At 35.8% G+C, this 21,619-nt stretch overlaps 1 pseudogene; it reads right to left on the reverse strand.

Annotated features, from left to right (window-relative positions):
- Nucleotides 1–18,108: 18,108 nt before the first annotated feature.
- On the reverse strand, nucleotides 18,109–18,525 carry LOC145807261 (xanthine dehydrogenase 1 pseudogene; annotated as a pseudogene).
- Nucleotides 18,526–21,619: the final 3,094 nt, after the last annotated feature.

Consider the following 21,619-nt stretch of genomic DNA (forward strand, 5'->3'; position numbering starts at 1 on the left):
TCATTTGGTGCATATATGTTGATCAAAACACAATCAAAAGAGTTGTACAGGGAGCCAGATGTACCTCCTATTACAACAGCAACCAGAGAGTTGGAAGACACCAGGGTCCCAGATACATAGAAGCCCACCAGCAGAGCCTTCAGGATCCACAGACATGTATTCCATATTTCTGCATCCCCAAAGCCTTCTAACAGCATTACCAGAAACCACTGCTTTCTTAATCTCTTGAAGGAAAACAATATCAACATGCTTGTCTTTTATAAGACTTTTGATTCTGCCATTCTGTTCAGGTTTACCCAAACCCTTAATATTCCAAGATAATAGCTTCATAAGTAAACATAATAATACACTAAAGTCACCCATCTGCAGTGTTTTATTTCTGAGCCTTCCCCTCTTTAGTGATTCTGGCTTTATCCTTCAGCTCTAGGTAAATTATCTTGTTTAAAACCACATCCTTCTCACCGTTGTGGTTAACACCTAATGATTTCCCCAATTGTATAGTAGCTTTGGCTTCTTCAAGAAGATAGTTGTTCGAAGATAAGCCACTTTCAGATAGATCAGACTAAGCAAAGGTAGAAGCTGCCGGTCTAAAAATGACAGACTTGGAGGAATGCTTATGAGCTGCTACAGTTCTGAAGCCATGGAATCTAGCAAAGCTAGTGAATCCCTCTATATGAGCCTTCTTCTTCCATTTTTTCCTCTCAGTTTGCAGTGGTTCTGGATAAGGAATAATAGATTTAACTTGGGCTGTTTGATTGAGATTTACTAAACTTATTCCATTTGGCCCTAACTTGTTTGAATGCCCAGCAGATTGCAAAAGGGCCATATGACCAGATTCAACGGGCCTATTAAAGAGCCACTGGCTAGGGACCTGTTCGGTACATGGGCCAAATAAACCTCCATGTTGATACCAGGCCCAATGCCAAGCCCAAGGCCTTCAATAAGTTCGTTGGCTAAAATAACGTCCAAATTTATACCAGGCCCAAATCCATCTCTAGATTTGCCAGATGAAGGAGCTTGCTGAACACACCTCAATCTGCTATCATTATTTTTTAAAATTTTTCTTTGACCCTTCCCTCAAAGTCCCCTCAACACATTCTCCCTTTGTCCTGATGAAGCCTCCATCACAGAGAGTTTCTTCAACCACAGTTCCTATTTCCTCCCCTATGTGACTGCAACTAGGCTCTTTCCTTTGTTCAATCTCGCTTGTGCAAACCAGGTCAGTACCTAACGAAGCTCTCATTTGTGCCACCTCATCACCATCGTTTTTGTCTTTGACAGCTACCTCTGGAGTGTTTCTACCCTCCTCACTGTAACTGGTTTCTGTGAAGTTGGAGTCTTCCATTCCTGATAGCTTCAACCCACCAGAATTTGCTAAATGATCTTCGCATACAAGAATGGAATAAGAAATGCCCTTACACTTCAAAAAAATGGTTTTGTTGATAAGTTCCATGCACTCAGTAGCCACTCTGATTCTAGTGTGAGAAAAAGATTTAGGATGACAAATATCACCATCTAGGCTGAGAATGGTACCCCATACCATACCAATGTTGTTAAGTGTATTCCTATTCCAGAGATGCAGGGTTATACCATAGCACCTCAACCAAACGCACCATTCCTGCTGCAGATGAAGATTTGGCTTCCAAACCATCACAAATTGGCTCCAGCCCTTGAACCACTCTCTAATCTTGCCAATGTTTGACTATAGCTCATTGCCAGATTTAAAAGATAGTATTATATCTCGACCTCTCCATTTCCTGACTTCTACTTTCTCCAACCCTTTCTCTTTCAGAGCTTTCAAAATGCTGTGTGTGATATACTCTGTGTTAAATCTAACTATTGCACTATCATAGAGCCAACCATTGCCCTCTTCATTAACTTTTATAGTTATACTTGAGTTCCCAACCAAAACAGAGGTATCTCTTTTTAGTACTTCAGCAAAAGATCTGTGGCCCACATATGCAGCATTGCCCCTGATATTAGTTGTATCCAAGCTCCTTTTGGTATCCTGAGACTTTCTCTTGCTCTGTTCAAATCTGTTATTCCTATCATAGGTAGCCATTTTAACCATAAGCATCATATCATCCACGAAAAGGTCATTCGCTTTTTGGATGGCAACAGATGCTGCTATACGACAGTCATAACGGACAAACCCGAACCTTGAGTTTGTCACTTTCCTTCTTTTGAATGGGATGAAAGCATCTTTTACGATCCCGGACTTGGTAAAAAGTTTGTACAGAGCTTTAGCGTCCATTACTGAAGGGATGTTATCTACAAATACAGTGAAGAAACCATTTTTTCCTTCCTTACTCTGAGTGCCACCGCCTCTCCACTGTCTCACCACCAGAATCCAACCACCGTTTCTGAGTTGCACCATTTCTTCTTTTGTATACATCTATGCAATCAGCTTGTGGAAAAAAAATGCCACGAGCAAAAAATCCATCACCATTGACAGTTGAAAGTCATAGTAATTTTTTATTTTTAATTTAAAATTGTCAAATTTTTCTTAAACTGCCAAAACAATTAGAAATTAAGAAGTTAAACAAAATTACTTTTCAATGAAGTACTGAAATAACATTCTAGTCAATGTTTGAACGATCAGGTAAAATTTTCTTAATCAAATTCTTTTAATTAAGCATATAATTTTGGCAACTTCATGACAGAACCTAGAATGATTAAAAGTTCAAGCAGAGAAAACTTACATGGGTGGATGAAATCATATGAACCTCATTGCCACCATCTATAGTCCATACTAAATTGCTCTGTGGATCCAAGTAAAAATGTTCCTGACCTCCTATTTGAACCTCACCCTCAATGATTCTGTCACATTGACCTTATTGAAAACAAAGGTCTACGTCTCCTTTTTTTAAACACCTCTCTGTATTAGGATGGAAACTGTTACATTTCATGGCCTCCTCTATTGAAAGGATTGCTGGGAGCTCTTCATATTGAACATGAACCTTTCTCGCTGCTAGTTTTGCATGTTGATAGGTATCAGTAACCACCACTCCGATAGCCTTCATAACACACCTCACACCACTATCCCTTGGTTAGAACCAATATATATATATATATATATATATAGGTGTGATTTTAAATGCTATCAAGCTAAAATCATCCAAGATAGGTTGAATAGCATTTAATGTGAGACCATTTATTTTCTTCCACAATGAACTGTTAAAAAAAAATGGTAATGATGCCTCCATTTGTAAAAATTATGTTTTAGAAAATGGGTCTGTGACTTCAAGCACTGTGTAAAATGCAGTAGAATGGCATCCTTTCCATTCTTCACTGAAAATCTATGTAGATGAAAATATTTTAACAGAAAGGCCATTACCTGTCCCACACAAGTGACAAATTCTGTAGCAAAAAGTTCCTCATCAAAAATAACTGGCCCAATCATATTATCACCTGGGACATCTTTGGCAAAAAAATTCTTGCAAATCTAGGTGAGGACTTGGCTCCTGAATCATTAATAGAAAGTATACGAGCATGAGGTTTTTGGCTCAATATTAGAGCACCATGTAAGCCTGCGGGAGGCATTGGTGTGTCATCAGTATATTCTGCCTCACCAGTAACCTGGAACGAGAGATGATATCAGAAATAATACTCAAAAAATTATTTAAATAAAAATAAATAAAATATAACAGATTCAAAAAACCTAGTAGTATTAGTGTACAATTTGGGAAGAACACCAAAACACCCCTCAAAAGGATTTTTAACTAAGACACATTAAATCATTTATCCATCGCAAAAACCCCATAAAAATTAATATCCCACAACCATTAGACTCAGCTGAATTTCATTTTGGCTGTGAGGGAGCATGAATAGTCAAAGCATCTATCTCACAAAATGGAAACACTGTTCTTCTAAGTGATCAAGGTTCGGCACCACTTTATGACCCCAAGAGTCATTGTGTGAATAATTACTACAAAAAGGAGTCGTCAACCATTTGTTTTGCATACAACATAAAGAAATTAACCAAAAGTGAAAATCTACAATCAAGGGGATTTACGATCTAGTCTCTGCATATAATCTTCTTACAGCATGTTAGGAGTCTATCCTATATATACATCTTCAATCATATAGATAAGAGTATACTTTTTATTAAGTTCTTATTTTATCAACTTCCAATAATTATAATTGTCCAATTTTAAAATTGAAATTTGAGGAGTGTTTTGAAATTATTTGTCACAAGCAATTTACCCTGGTTAACCAATTCCATCCCTGCAAGAAGTTTAATATGGAAGGCCACTAATATACCGGTATTGGGAACTTCTAAGAAACATGGGAGGGAAGAGCTGTGTTGGAATTTAGCTTAAGTGTATGTTAAAAGTGTAATTAAGAACAAATTACATATTTCATAAACGGTTCTCCTTCAGATCTCATGTACAATGTTTAAATTTAATTTGAATCAAATATGTGTGTTGTTGGTCTGACTAATTTAATATTATTAGGTTTTCGAGGAATATTTGTTGGGCTTAGGAAGTAGTATATGTCCATGGACTGTTTTATAGGCCATGTTATTGTATGTACTATAAAGTCTAGACTACGTATAAAATGTTCCCAGTAGCCAAAGGGTCAGTGTTCCCTGTTTAGCAATCCTAACCCTAGTATTAATAGTAAAGGAGGAGTTGCAAATCAGTGGAAACAAGTGAAAGTAATTGCAAAAATATGGAGATGCAAGTGGGGTCTGTGCTTTGGTGCAAGTAAGACCACATTTTGCAGTTGCAACAGAGCACAGACCCACTTACACATGTCTTTGTAATTACTTTCAATCTCCCCAGTTATTTGCAATTCCCACAGTACTACAAGACAAGTAAAGCTATAATTAACTTGTGGTGTTTCAATTCCATAATGTTGAGACAGAGAATCTTAAAATATGTTTGTTAAATACAGCCTTATCCTAGTCAAGCCAAGGATCAAATTTTCGTTTTGGTATGTTGTATCGGTTAGCTTGGAAACAAAAATGTTTTGGAAGTGTTTTGAAAACATAAGAGAAATGAGGAAAAAACCAAAACAAAACAAAAAACAATTGAATGCATTTGAAAATGTTGACAACAAAAACTAAAATCTATATAAATGTTAATACACTTTATGAATATTGGAAGGTCATTAAAAAAAGGTTAAAAACTAGTTAGGGAAGAGGTTTGCCATTGTAAGAAAAGAACATTTTAAAAATGAAAAATTCTAGTAGTAGTGATCCAGAGTATAAGAAGCTCAAGGAAGATTAAATTCAAAGAAATGATGATATTTGGACATAAGCATGATTTCAAAGAGAAACCGTTAGGAACAATACATAACTATGTTTCTTGTGACAACCCCATAACGTGTTAAACTTACATCTATTTAATTATGAATGTGATCTATGTGTTTAATGTGTATTTAAATGCCTATCTATTCGTTGTAGGAATATATGTAACGATTTATGTTCAAAATTTGGAATTGGAAGCCTTAGCGACTTCAAAAACCAAAATTGATTAGTTTAATAAGAATGGGATAATTTTTAGTGCCTAATGGGATATTTGATTAAAATTTTATTCGAATTAAATTAATTAGATCGAATCAATTAGAATTAAGTGAGATTAGTTAACCTGACGCTTACTTAATTAGTCTAAGTTAATTACAAGAATATATATGTTGAGAAATGTGATTAGGCTTATGTTATACACTCAAAATTCTGCTGAGATTGATTTTATAGAGAGAGGGAGCCAATTTAGAGAGAGAGGAGGAGGAGAACTTGAAGATTTGGCTAGGAGATTGGTGAATTGGGTACAAGAGCTCAAAATTCTTGCTAATTTAAATTTAATTGAATACCTTTGGTGAGTATTTAACTCTTAATTTATGAATTGACACCAACAAATATGTGAATTCAAGAGATTATGCAATAACATGAGAGAATTGAGCTAAGAGTAGTGAATTTGAAGTTAATCATACATACACGCATATTTCATCATTTGTAAGTTTGATTTTCCAAGAATTCTTACATGCATGAAACTCATACTTGTTGATTCCAAGATCTCTTCAAGAATTTATACTCAAAATTGCATATGCAAACATCTTGGAAGGAAAAGGATTGAAATCCTTACATGCATGATTGAATTGTGAAGAATTGAGTTTGATTTGAGAATTGACAATGGTTTTGAACATAAGGTTTGGAATTAGTTTTGTAATAATGTTTTTGAAGGTGTACTTGTGGTCTAGAACATGTCAAGCAAGAGTTTGTAACATTGAATATGTGTTTTGAAGCTCAAAGTATGTTCTAGAAATTCCAGAATTCGACTGCACCACTCGAGCGAACAAGTTGTCGCTCGAGCGCACATCTCATGCATTCAGCATTTTTGCAGAGACATTACATTTGGCTCGAGCAACCAAAATGACCGTTCAAGCGAACTCAGTTTGTATTGCACCATTGGCTCAAGCGACCATCGAGACTAGATTCAAATAAACCAGTACTTTTGCAGACCATAATGTCATGTTTCAGTATATTTTGAAAAGCCATGTTTTGTTCATATTTGCATTCTCTTTTCTTTCTAAAGCATTCTTAGGCATGAATTGAGCCTCCCAAATGAATTAATGAGTAAGAACTTGGCATCAGAGAATTGGATTAAATAAGAATAATTTGATTAAGCAACGAGCCTCAATATGTGTATATATTTATGAATTGTGTAGGTTCATCCACGAGGCAGTATCAGTAATCAAATCACTGTAAGCAATATCTTAGTAAAGATATTTCCATGTACATTATTATCTAAGTGTTACCAATTTAGTAAGTTTTTTTTTTTCCAAACCTATGATTTTGTGCTATGAATGAGCTTTCTATCTGTTTGCTAAATATGATCTGTGTAAATGTGATTGACAAGTACAAATGAATATGATGGACCTAAGGTCATTCCGAATATCTGATAAATCTGAATATTTATTATGAGTTGACCAAATGGTCATTATACAACTGTAAATGATTGGACCCAAGGTCATTCTGTTAAGTTATGATCAGTTATGTTCTGCACATCTGTTATATGTTGGACCCGAGGTCATTCCGCTATCTATTGGACCAAAGGTCGTTCCGTTATGAATTGTATATGATATGGATATGTTTATGTTTATTCTATTGAAGTCATTCATATAACCACTTTACTTTGATGTTATTCACTAGGCATTAGCTCACTCCGTTATATATATGTATGTAGGTGAGCAACGAGATGTCCAGCCTTGGAGAACTGGTCAAAGTTTACCTAACCTTTGTGAAATATGTCAAGGAGCGCCTCACAAGTGAGGCTTTTGTTTTCTTTAATCTTTTGTTTTCTTTCGTTGTTCCTACTTGACCATGGTTGTACTTAAGTTTTTGGGTTTTCGTATGATAATGATCTTGTGAATGGTCTTGGACGTGTATTATCTGTTTGTTTATTTATGGATGTGAGTTCTTAACATAAATAAGATGTTTTTGTTATGCCATATATGTGCAGCTCATTTGACAAAATTTATTATTCTGCTTCCGCTTCTGACCCAACATAACTAAAATGTTTTGAATTTTGCCTAAAGCCATAGGTAATCTTATGATTACTAGCCGGTTATGACCCAAACCTCTAGGGAGAGTTCGGGTCATGACATTTCTAGTGTTATTAGTGTCTTATTTTATAGGTATTTCATGTTTTCTAGAGTTTTTAGGTCAGGGGCATTTTGGTAATTTTTAGATTTGTTTACTTGGACTATAAGGGTCACCCATGGGTTGTCTTCTGAATCAAGTTATTTAATTGGTGTTTTTATACTTCTTATTTGGTCTTAGATTGGTTTTCGAAGCCAAAATTTTAGTAGTTTCTTACTTTGAAATCCTAGTTAATAAAGGAATTCTCTAAAGTCTATATAAAGTCATGTAATGCTTTTAATTTATTAAAGTTGATATTTTAGAGATTTTCAAAAGCTTTGAAACTTTTTTATGTATAGTATGATGCAATCAAACCCAAGGTGTGATACATAAAGGATTCTAGGAGCAATTCCTATAATTATCTTCTTCTTCTCTTTTTTCTTCTTTGCGCACATCTCAGGTAACTACCCACAGCCCTCTAAAAGTGCACTTTTCAATCTCAAACCCTATCCAATCACCCCTAAATCAACCCTAATTCCTTCTCTTATCTATTAACCTTCAATTTAACCATTGAAAACCTAAATTACTCACTATTTATATCGTCAAATAACCTCTATTCTAAAAATCCAGCAAGCTGTCCTGCATCAAGTAGTAGGGATCAAAACAAATGACTTAATTTATGCCTATTTTTTCTTCTCCTCACTATCTCTCCTCTTCTCCAATCTAGTTTCTTGAATTTTCTAATAAATTCAAAAATTTTCTATATTCTCAAACTTTTGTTTTGACAAAAAGAGCCATATAGAAATGAGCATTATTAAATATTCTTAAAAGGTATTGAAACAATTCATTCTTTCGGTATGGTTTGTAGAGTTTTAGTGTGTTTCTGTGCATTTCAGTATGTTTTGATGAAAACATTGGAATTTCAGTATGCAATAACGTTTAGTTTCGTTTTCTTAATAAATGGAAATGTTTCAATTCTTTCAATGGAAAATAAACAAAATTTTGTTCCTTGGGAGAAGTCTAAGGAATTTTAACACAGGTTCCCAAATTCTTCTTCCTCTTCTCTTCTTATTCTTCAAATTTTCCTTTCCAAAACAACTATTCATAGGGTACCAGTACCATTCAAAGCCCAAAAATAGCTCCTATTTCATCACCACAATCCCATTCCATCTATTTGCTAAAAATATGAAATTTCAACAACCCAACACTAACCTACCCATTCCTGTACCTTACAAATCCCACAAAGCCTACAACTTGTCCTCTAAAGATTAAAACCCTAAAAAATTAACAACTTTCCAGAAATAAAACTCTCCTTCAAACAATTTGTAGGCTCCACTACTCAAGATTTCTCTTGTATACCTCCACACTAAATTAAAAACTAAAAACAAAACAAAACACAGAGAGAGAGAGAGAGAGAGAGAGAGAGAGAGAGAGAGAGAGAGAGAGAGAGAGAGACAGAGACAGAGACAGAGAGGGCTTAAAAAAATAGAATATAGGAAAATAGTTAATCATTCAACAAATCAAACTTCAAAGGGTATATGAGATAGAAATAATATTTAGACCTAAGGAAGGAATATCATCAGCACTTTAATAATGATAATAACACTAACTCCTTTTTTTCCCTTTTTTTGGGTAAATAATCAGATTTTATTAGAAAACATCAAGGCGATACGAAGAATAAAAAAAAAGAGCCCAAGCCAGGCTAAAAAACTAACTAATCAAATCATTCACAAAATCTACAAAGGCCAACACATCAAGATCCACTGAAACTGTAGCCCAACTATGCAACACCATAAGGAACCTATTCTCCAACCACGAAACCGAATGAACCATTCCCTAGAAAGTTCATCTATTACACTCCAACCAAATCAACCACATCAAACAATAAGCAGCAACTGGCCACGCCTTCCAACGCTGTATCCCAACTCTCGCCCCACCCCAATTCGTAAGCACCTCCACAACTGTACCCTACTGAACCCAAACCAACCCAACAACCCAACAATAAACATCCATAGCCGAGATGCAACTGGGCAATGGATGAACAAATGATCCGCCAAGTCTGCATCTCTACAACACATACAACATCAATTAACCATAATATGACAACGGCAAATCAAATTGTCAATAGTCAAAATATGCCTTGAAGCCGCCGTACACACAAAAAAAGCAACTTTGGATAGTATTTTCGTCACCCAAACACTCTTCCAAGGAAACAAAACCGCTGCCCCTCCCACGAGCTCGTGAGACCCCTTTAGATTTTGGACAAGCCCACGCTACAGTATCCTCCCCAACTTCGCCACACCACACCCTATACAAAAACCCCAAAAGATTATGATGAATGAGTAAAATTTGTCATTAAGATGATGATGACAAAAATGAAGATGGTGGAACAAGTTCAAGTGTAAGCACAACCACAGCCTTCATTTTTCAATTATCCTAGATGCTTTAGATTATTTCAAAAGAGAGTTGAAGTGTAAAGTTCAATGGAATTACGATCAAGGTTCTTGAGGATTGGCCTTGGCCTTTTTGCAAATTATTTTCCGAAGCATGGTGGCTGTGTCAATCCACCCCTGGCAGTTGCTTTCCCTCGGAATAATATTGTTGCCTTTTTTCACTTCTTCCACCCATTTTGATAATTCAATAAAAACTCCTCTTTTGTTGCTATACTTCTATAAGCAAAACACCGCTGAACTACTGGTATACTTGCTAAAAAATGATCCTCCTTTGATATGTTTCACCACCTCCTGTAATGCTTGAACTGTCCAACTTACTCCTCTCAAATCAATCTTCAAGGAAAAACTTTGCACTCAATTTCTTTCGATAATCTCCACTAAGCTCCCTTTGGATTTTTCATCGACCTGAAAAATAATAATCTTCTATTCAATCCTCAATTCTGAGGATAGCTCCCTACAATCGCCTATGATTCTCTCCAAAACACTCTTGGGGCTTAAACTTTTTCCAATTACTACTTGTCAAACGGAGTTTCTCACTAATCTTCGTTCGCTATTGGTTTATTGAATCCTTTAGAGTGTTCACGTCAGTTTTGAGAGTATTGACTAGAACTTCAACCTTTAAAAGAGATACAGTAGTTTATAGCAGACATGTATTCACCACTCACAACATTTATAAATATACAGCTAACAAAAATCAAAACTCGAAGACAAGGTCTTCATCCGAAAGCTCCAACTTCCAAAAGTAGAAAAACAAAAGAAAAAGACTTTTAGCACGATCTCTCATCCATAATAGGATCTTCACCATCACCTACATACATATAGAGGAGAGGGGTGAGCCAAAGCCCAGTGAATTGCAATGTAGTAAAGTGGTAAATGAATGAACACTGATGAACTTTATTTAAAACCAAGCATAATCTCATTTTGAACATAATATAATTTGCACATGATAATAAAATTGAACTTGTAAGCAAATACAAAGCGATGAACATTCTCAAAGCATTTAGGAACAGAACATGGTCCACAACAGGTGGCTGAAGAGCTCAGTTAGCAGAAGATTATTGGTTTGATTCCCAATAACCAACAGATTCCATGAAGTCATCTTAGTACATAATATCATAGCTTTCATAAACATATCATATGTTTGCATTTCGAATCATAATTTTAAGAACATAATTTTACTACACTACTACTCACAATTGGCTTCGCGAACAAGGGTTTAAACGTCCTCAGGCTTGACCTATACAAGACAAGAACAAAACACTGAAGCATTGAAAAATTCTTAAAGTTCTTATATCAATTACCATGCAATTAATATTTAATCCTCTTTTCTATTCAAACATGTTTCAAGCGGGTTTCTAATTATGTTATCCTTGTGTTTAGGTTCCAAAACATGCCTAAAGGTGTCCCAAGAAAAGAAGGAAAACAAATGGAACAAAGTGTGAAAAATGTGCTGAAATGCCCAGTCCGCTCAAGCGGTGATAGGATACCTCCCAAAAGTACAGACCTGCAAAAAGGAATCCTGAGAGTTGCTAAAGTGTGCTTGAGCCATCTTTTATCCGCTTGAGAGGTTAACCAATTCACATAGGTTTTGGGCTGTTCGCTCGAGCGGTCTTTCCACTGCTCGAGCGGTGATCTGCAGAGCAGAAATCTGCAGTTCGCAAATCTATCCTATTCTAGCTGTTCTCAGGTCTTCTAACTTTGATTTCTTGCCCCTTTCAATCCTCAAACATGATATACTAAGTCTAGAATCATGAAAGCATGCAAATACGATTTTTTCCTAAATCAAATACATCAAAGTTTAATTGTTTTCAAGGTTTGAAGCATTTTTCAAATTTGTATGAGGAATTTCATGGTTTTTCATCTTTTTCTTTCCAAAACTCAAAACCAATTTGCAAAATCATGGGAAATTAAAGAAACATGTGAAAAGAAGAGTGCCCTCAAAACCAATCCAAAAGATTGAGAATCCCAAGCTTCCCTAGTTCACATTCTTTCGCACCCCAAACCTGGGTATGACCAGCCGTGGCCCACAGGGACTAAGCCCAAGGCACACGTAAGCCTAAACATGAACCCAAAATCACAAAGAATAAATGTGACGATAGCCCAGGAATAAATAAATCAAAACCCAATCCACTGACATGTTACAAGTATAAATGGTAAAACTAGCCATAACCAACTTCCAAAAATATATGCTAAATGGGACAGAAATTGCCCACAAAATAAAATAATTCTAAATCAAACCCAACCACAATGTATGCATAAAACCCAACATAATAAGCTAAAACAAAATAAATGAATGCCCTAGAGGTCCATGCAATTGAGTCCCCGCTACGCCATGAGTCCACTCTAAGTCCTTCTAACACCTGAAAATGATAAACAACTAAGTCAGCTGATAGCTCAGTGAGTAGCAACATGGATAGTAAATACAGTTTTAAAAACAGGGTTCAATTCCAAAATAAGATATATATCACAGAAACTAAATTGGCATACAGTTTGGTAAAGACAATCTATTTCAAAAAGAAGGTTCCACAGTTCAACAGTTAAAATACTCATGTCTCTCAAGAACTTGATAAATGACATTTTTCACTTAAAACAGATTATAGCATGAACACCAATAATTTTCTGGGTACCAAGAAACGACAAGTAATAGGCCACACAGTTCTCAAGGCTATAAGCCTCGTTGGATCTAATACCGAACTAAGAGTCATCCTCAGGGTGGCAACCTGGGCCTTTTCTCTAAGACGATCCAATTGAAGGTCACCTAGCTTAACCTAGGTCATTTCCTTACAATCGTTGAGCACTAGAGTCATCACGGCCCAACTCGGATCTGTTCCCTAGTGGCCAGAGTCACCACACATAGTGGAATAATTTCCCTGGACTAAATACACAGATGGTCCCAATAATCAATACACATCAGTTTCGCAAAACATGGCAGTTCATCATTATAAACATGAGACCAAAACAAATAGTTTACAGTATGCCAAGTTCACACATGTTTCAGAAATAATTTGATTCCGTTGCTAATATAATAATTTATCAAAACAGTTTAGTCATGAAACAACAATTTAATTTTCCAACATTCAGGGTAGGGGAACATTTATAAAAATATGTAGCATGAAACTACTCACCTGAACCAAGTATGAAAACTACACGTCACTACTAATGTCCTGAACCAAGTATGAAAACTACACGTCACTACTAATTTAAAAATACTAAGAATAGGAACTAAGTAATCTCAAACTAAAGTGCACTAACACGGCTCAACCCAACTCACCGTTACTCTTAAATATTACCTAAGTTCATGTTCTTCAAGTTTTAAAATTACCCAAGATATGGGTTCCGATCAAAACTTAACTAAAAGTAACTTTAAGATAAAACAGAGTTTTAGACAAGCTTTCCCAATCTATTCGCTAACTTTGAAAATTACAAAACCCACTCCATGCTGTTCGAAAAATTCCAAAATCCTCCAGATATCAACTAATAAAGTTTCAAACCCAATTGGTTTTACTTGAATTGCTTATCAATATAATTATTTACCATTAATTATGCCCAAACAGATTGTTTTCTGCAGCACTTTAAATAAATTGACGGTTCTCTTAGTATACATGAGCAATCAATGCAAGGCCAAAAATGTACGAAACCAGACTCATAACCGGTTCTAATGATGCTGATTTGATAATTTTTTGATTTATACCCAAAGAGAACAACACTCCCGAACTTACTGTTTAAAATCAATTTTTTGGACAAATTTGAACGCATCAGTTTATATGGATTTTGACACCCAAAAATTATGAGAAATTTCAAATATGCAATTCAACATGTAATTAATCTATTGTAAAAATTTCAATTCAAAATTCATTCCTTTGATATGATTTCTTGATTTTTGAAGTTTGTGGTTCCATATAGAATTTCATTCTCATAGATTGTACCCTCAACTATATGTACCCATTTAATTCCTCAAACTACATAAAAGAAACATGATATTCACAAATATTTGTCGCCAAGTACTCCTAGCTAACCCACGTTTCACTCACAAGATCCACCATTACAAGCAAAAACACCCATTGAATATAACACATGCCATATACTTGTTCTTCAAACATCCACTATACCCATTACACTATTTCACCACAACTATTAATCTGATAGATATTCAAGCCACCTAATCAGTTAAGCTTTCATTCCTTCTTCTTCCAATGAATGCACAAAAACATATATACAAAATAACTATATTCACAGAATATTGGTTTCTACCTTGGAGATGGAGTTATTCAAGCACCAAACTAGTTCTTCAATTTTCACCAAAGGCTACTCGTATCTCCTCTTCACGGCTGCTAGTTGAATAATATGAGAGTTTAGGGTTTTTGTTAGGAAAACTAGTGTTGCTTTATATATATCTAAACTTAAAAGATTCTAAATTAATATCCTGTTTTTCTTTTATTATATTTCCTTTCATCATTAATTTAAATAAAATACAACTATTATTAGATCAAAATATACTTACTAACTTGCCTCTTTTTTTTTTCTTTTTTAAATAATAAATCTTACCTCTAAATTAGAGATTTACACCATAAATTTTTTAGGTTTAAAATTAATTAAATGACCCTCCAACAATATTTAATTTGTACTTTAGGATTCACCAACAAAATATTTGAGATTGTAAAATTATTATTATTTAATTATTTACTTAATTTGTATATTCAGGTTCTCACACATTCTAACTTGCTTCTTTTTCTTTTTTCCTCTAAGTTCTTCATTCCTAATCCATTTTCATCCTAACTTTTTCATGATTCAAGATGTTAAGGAGGTCTACTACAAGTGTTGGGATAGAAATCTCACCTTAGAACACTTTTAGAATGAGTTCTTGGTTGATTCTCTTGAGCTCTCCCTTTTCTCATTCCTTTCTCTCTTTTCTCTCCTTCTCTCTCATTGTTTCTCTCAACTTTCAGTAGATTTCTCTTTTTGTTTGATTTGGATACTCAAGATTTTATTTGGTGTGGCTTGGGCAAAGGTGCAACATTATTAGCTAACTCGTTTTCCTTGCTTAGGATTAGTTAATCAAGTTCAAAGCTAAATAACCCAATCTTATCCTAATCGTATTTAATCTAATTAATTCTTTCCCGAGCATACTTAATTATTACTAATCCTAATTAGCAAAATAGCAAATAGCATGAAATGGTCAAGGTCATTAGACTAAGATCTTTAAGCTCCTCATTTAAGGCATAGGCTCATCCTAAGGTTTTTAAATCAAGTTTCAAATTATTCCCTAACTCAGACACAAAACATACAAGTCCTATACAAAACTTTCACTCCCTACTCCTTCTCAATACTATCAAGCCTAATATCAAACAAGTATAGAATACATGACTTAAATGCATAGACAATAAAGTATGAATGATGCATGAATGGGTTTGGTTGTCACAAAGAGAGTCCCAAATCTGCTTTGAGGTTTGACAAAACTCAACGGTAGTGGCAATATGGGGTTCCAAACTATGCCAAAACCATCCCATCACAACTGAATCCTCACTTAACCAATCATCATTAGCCTTGTTCTCAGCAGAAGAAGGAAGATCCGAGAGAAATTTATGTTTCTTTTTGCCACGGAGAAATACTTTCATGTGCCCAACCAAATAATTGAGACCATTCAGTTTCTTTGTAGTAATTGATTTAGGCAAATCATCATCCTTTAAGGACTATGGGAGGTTTTTCTTCAACCATAAGAACAAACAATAGGAACTTAAAGCAAAAACAGCACCAGCCACCAATGGAAAACTTCAAACAAAGCCTCAAAGGATCACAAAACCTCAAAACAACTTCAAGCAAGGACTTATGAGGTTCATTTGGCACCCATAGAAGCAAACACAAGCAAAAAAAAAAACAAATGGGTTAACCACCCACAACAAAGCCGAAGTTGCGATGAACAAAAAACACACCCTGGAGCCACAAATTATCAAACAAATCTCAAAGAAAGCCTTAAATAGCCCAGTTGGCCCCCATAAAGTAGATTACAATGAAGAAAAATCACAAGTAAAGCTTCCAGAAGCATATCGCAAAATATCAAATATATATTTCGAAAATACTTCAAAAAACAAAAACAACCATCAAACAGCCTCAAAAAATTTCAGAAAAATCACCAAAATTACCAAGAGGGTGAGACGAATCAGGCCATGTGTTCGCCTGTTCTTGACGTCCATGCAGATGCTGACATCATGCTGACATCATCGTACAGAAAATGATGTCAGCACATCTAGGTCATTGTGTGAAAATTTTCAGACTTTAACAAGACATGTTATTTTAAGATCGAAGTGCTCTAATACCAAGTTAAAGTGTAAAGTTGAAAGGAATAAGGATTAAGGTTCTCGAGGAAAGAAAGAAGAGAAGAGGAAAGCAGATAATGTAGAGAACAGGTTATTAGGTCACAATTAAAAACCCTCACCCATCACATATTTATATTAAAACATTAATATTGCAATGACATTAATAACCTCAATATAATATAAAATAACTAAACAAATCTAACGAGAAGGAAAATGAACAAGCAGACAGGAGTCAACAAAAATCAGCTGCTAGTTAAAAACTAAAATTAATACTTTAGAAGTGCTATAGGAAATGTAAGAGAGAGAGAGAGAGAGAGTGGATACTTGATTACATTAAACCTTCCTCAAAACAAATGCATGTATGTTCACCATACAAGTATGCATGGCCCATTACAACCAACTTTTATCACTAAGCTAAAACAATCAAAGACACATTAAGTCAAACACAATAAAACCTTGCTCTGCATGTCACAGAGGTTCACAATTCAGGCATGCATGACCAGTGCAGCACTTCCACTTAAAAATAATAATTCCACTAAAAGAAGAAGAAAGAAAAATAAATTAGAGGACATCACCAATAGGAAAAAACAATATTTCTTTTCATTAAACTCTTATTATATATATATATTAAAAAAGCATATCAATACACACACACACACACACACAGAGAGAGAGAGAGAGAGAGAGAGAGAGATTACTTTTCAAAAGTCCATACCTGAAGTCTCGCAGACAGATGAACCTCAGGAGATCCCACAGCTATCCCTTGTTTTATAATGTCATAGTTCTGGCTTCCAATGACAGATGGTCGATGAAATGATTGCACAACAGATATACGAGATAATGATACACTCTCGGTGAAGGATGACTTCCCTTCCATTTGATGAGAAACCTAAAGGAAAAATTTGAAGAAGAAACTTAGAGTTAAAGATCTCCAAAACTCCACCATCCCACCAAGTGCATCTTCCTTGATCAAAATGTCCCTTTCCAGGACTTTCAAAACACCCTGCAACAGCTCATTGTTCCAAGTCTTCACAATAAGATAATCTTTTGTTTTTTGTTGCAGAAAGAGAAAGAGGAGCAACCCCACCATACTCAATTGGGGCATTTGAAACTACCCGTTTTTCATTCTTTTCTTCAAGACAAACATGAATTCCAGCATTTACAATGGCAATATCATCATCCCTTCGATGAGCCTGCTCAAATTCTTTCACAAATTTAAATGGCCTAGTCCAAGCCAAGGTAAAAAAATTAAGAGTAAAATTTTAGTACCTGCCAGATCAACCTTACGATAACCAAGGAAGAAATTTTCTGCTGCAATCGTTCTAATGTTTCCCTGGCAATCAATAATTTGAAATTTTGTTCCTGCAGCCATCCAGAGAGGATTCAAGTCTGATATTGGACTGGTTGTACAGATGTTCCCACCAACAGATGCAACATTTTTTATCTGTGTACCAGCAAACCATTTTATTTGTTCAATGAAGGCTTTGCAGGATGAAGTCTCATGATCAGCTCGCTCTTTATTTGCCTTTCTAAAAACTTTCAAAAGTTCAGACAATCTTACTTCAGCACCTATCTTTAAACCATCATCCTTAATGCTCAATTTATTTAGTTCAGGTACACATGCAACACAGACCAAAACTTGATACTGAATTCCTTTTAACCTCATTTCAATGCCTATCTCAGTGTTACCTATCACTAATTTTGCATCTAGGTATCTTGATTTCAAATCTAAAACGTGTTGAAGTCGTAAGGGTCGCTACCACTTAAGCCTACCAGACCCATTCAAACTTAGATACGTGAGTTTCCTCAATAATAGCTCAGAAGGAAAAATGAGCTCTTTGTTGGCATACGTCTTTCCATCGATCTCACTGTATGAGATAGGCTCATACCTTTCACCACAAGTTGTTTTTTGTTCATTGGTATCATCTTTGCAAACAGTTTCCGATCCACATGAGTATGGTTTTCCAGTTGACGGGCAAACAAACTCACCCCTTGGAGTGTTACTTAGAGATGCATCAGTGTATAGCATATCATTAGCTTTTGCAAAGACTCGAAATGCATCAACAATTGGTCTGTAACCAGTGCATCGACACAAATTTCTTGCAAGGCTTTCTTCAATCTGCTCTTCAGCAGGTGGTGTTTGACTTGACCTTAATAATGCATAGATTGACATAATAAAACCATGAGTACAAAATCCACACTTGTTGGGATATATCTCCTTATTGGAGTTTGAGACCCAATTGGTTTGTTAAAGAACTTTAATTTGGTTTGGTTTAGATATAATATATTTTCATATATTATATCTAATTTGTGGAGACCTAATTCAATTTGGTACTTCCATATTCTATCACCAAATTTGTTGTTGAAGCCTTCATCATCTATCTTCCCAGTAGAGATCAATTTGAGGCGAATGTCGGGAACATGCCTCACATCTTTAAGCAACAACTTGCAGCCTAAATTTGTTTCCAAGCGAACATCACCCATGCCAATAATCTTGGACAAACCTTCATTACCCATTCGAACAGAACCGTAATCTCCTTTGGTGTAGGTAGTGAAGAAATCCACTCGAGAAGTCACATGAAAAGAAGCACCGGAATAAATCACCCCATTGCTCTCTTGGCCCACAAAATTGATACAATCATCTTCACAAACGACCATGAGATCATCGGTAGTAACTGCCGTTGTATCTTCTTGCTTCTTATCCACACTTTTGTCACGCTTTTTCTCCTTGTTCTCGAGCTTTCGACATTCTCGCTTCATGTGCCCTTTCTCATGACAATAATAGCACTCAATGTCTTTCTTTGAAAAAGAACTATCTTTTGATTTGTCACAGCTTTGATCACGACCATGAGGAGTCTTACTCCTCCCCCTTGTTTTCCTTCGGCCTCTCACAACAAATGCTTCTGAATGAGAGGAACCCGCTGATTTTCTTCTAGTTTCTTCATTCAACAGGCTACTAATGACTTGGCCCATTGTGACAACTCCATCGGGCGCCAAATTACTAACGGTCACAACCAAGGTCTCCCAACTTTCAGGCAAAGAACTAAGTAGCTTCAAATCCTGTAACTCATCATCAAAAACAATTTTCGTAGAAGCAAGTTGGTTAACAATACACTTTATTCGATACAAGGAAAAATTTGTAAAGTTGTTGTCAATGCACTTGAAGATGATACTTCTACTGAATTGTGGCACAAGCGACTTGGGCACATGAGTGAAAAGAGGCTGCAAGTTTTGTTCAAGAAAGAGCTTCAACCCGGTTTGAAAGGTATACATTTTAAAACTTGTGTTCATTGTTTGGCGGGTAAACAACATAGAGTTTCTTTTCAGAAAAATGTTGCTTCTAGAAAAGAAAATATTTTGGAGTTGATTCATTCAGATGTTTGTGGTCCTTTGAAAGTTAGAACACATAGTTGTAACGCCCTCAAAATAATAACATTAAACCCATCAATATAAACATACATTTATATACAAAAGATCCACATTCTTCAATTCATCAGAGTACTTCATTACAAAAGTATTACATGTTAACAACAAAAGCAAATGCCCTACGGGGTTACAGCTTTCCAAGTTAACACTTGGTTACAAAAGAGAGTACTAACTCAATTACACATTAAGCCCTTGGCTTGAATTTACATGTAATACATCAAAAGGAAATAAGACAACAAAAGTGTGTCTACCTCTAGCCTCCCAAGCTATGTCCTTGGAGGTGGCATGCTACCTGTACCTGAAAATGATGTTCCCATATAGGGTGAGCCACAGCCCAGCAGAGATATACTAAACCAACTATGAACAATGACTAAAAGATTAGCAATTGATAGATGGCCAACACTGATACATCCACATATATCACATCACAATTTCATAACATACGAGTCTATGTCACTTTTCATTCTCCATCTTTATTTAATAGATAAGCATATTAGCTATACCAACACATCAACATATTAGCATATTACACATCAACAGATAAGTATATTAGTTGTATCCACACTTCACTAGACAAGCATATGAGCTGTATCTACACTTCTCAAAGATAAGACTATGAGCTGTATCTTCACTTCTCTAGACAAGCATATGAGCTGTATCTACGGAGTTCATCCCCCATCTCCTCCCAACACTATCCGGTTTAGAGGTTCATCCCCCATCTTCCCTTAAACCGCGGAGTACATCCCCCATCTCCTCCTCTACACACAATGCATATAAACACAAAGGTTCTATACACAATTAATCAATACATAAAAATTAATGTATTCTATCCACCGTCATACTCTATGACACGTTCAATCGATTAGTTTTAGTTTGCCTAATCGTCATGCATTGTATACAACAATCAAGACTATCCTCCACCGATAGCCCAAAGCAGTTATTTCTAAACAGAAAATAAATGTACAAAATGGATATTAAATCAACATTTCAACTTGGTGAGCGATAAATGATCCAACTACACCCTCTAATCCCTTCCCTTTCCAATTTCCTCATTCTCAATTCAATCCCTCATTTCCAACAATTAATTGTCTACAAATTAGTCAATCAATGTAATTAGGGCATTTTCCATAATTAACATTTCAACCCCCACGGTTTCACTTTCATCAATGTTTCAACGTTAATATCATTCCTACATGCCAAACATGCATTTAGGTTTTATATAATTAAAAACCCCTACTTTTGTAAAATTACACAAAGGCCCAAACTCTCTCAAAATCACCCAACAACCCCCAACATATCGAAATGCTAAAATTTAAAGACAAAGCTCATAAAGAGGAGTAGGATATCCCTACCTCGAAGTTAGAGCTCGGATGGAGAAGAGACCAAAACCAAAGTGCTCCAAAAGCCAAGATTTTCGGATCAAAACGACGCCCTCGACGATCAACACAACTTTTGTGAAGACCAAAGGTGAGGAAAACACCCTAGCTAGATCAAACCCTAGAGAGAAGGGAGTTTCTAGAGAGAGGGGCTCTCAAAAATGGGTTTTAGAAAAAGTAGGAGAGAGAAAGGAAAGTAAAAAGTGATTTAAAATCACCCAGCGGATAACTCATATACGCATGACCCGCTCGAGCGTAGAATAGAGCGCTCGAGTGTAAGGGACAAACGTTTGGTCCCGCTCGAGCGCATAGATAACCGCTCGAGCGCCAAGAAACAAAAGCAAATCACATCCGCTCGAGCGTGAAAACCAGTCCGCTCGAGCGCAGATTTTCATCTCCTAGAACTTTACAGGAAAAGGACTACCCGCTCGAGCACCAACAATCCCGCTTGAGCGCGACCCGCTC

The sequence above is a fragment of the Camellia sinensis genome, chromosome 14 (genome assembly GCF_055761805.1).
Source record: "Camellia sinensis isolate YWXY chromosome 14, ASM5576180v1, whole genome shotgun sequence".
NCBI classification, from domain to species: Eukaryota; Viridiplantae; Streptophyta; class Magnoliopsida; order Ericales; family Theaceae; genus Camellia; species Camellia sinensis.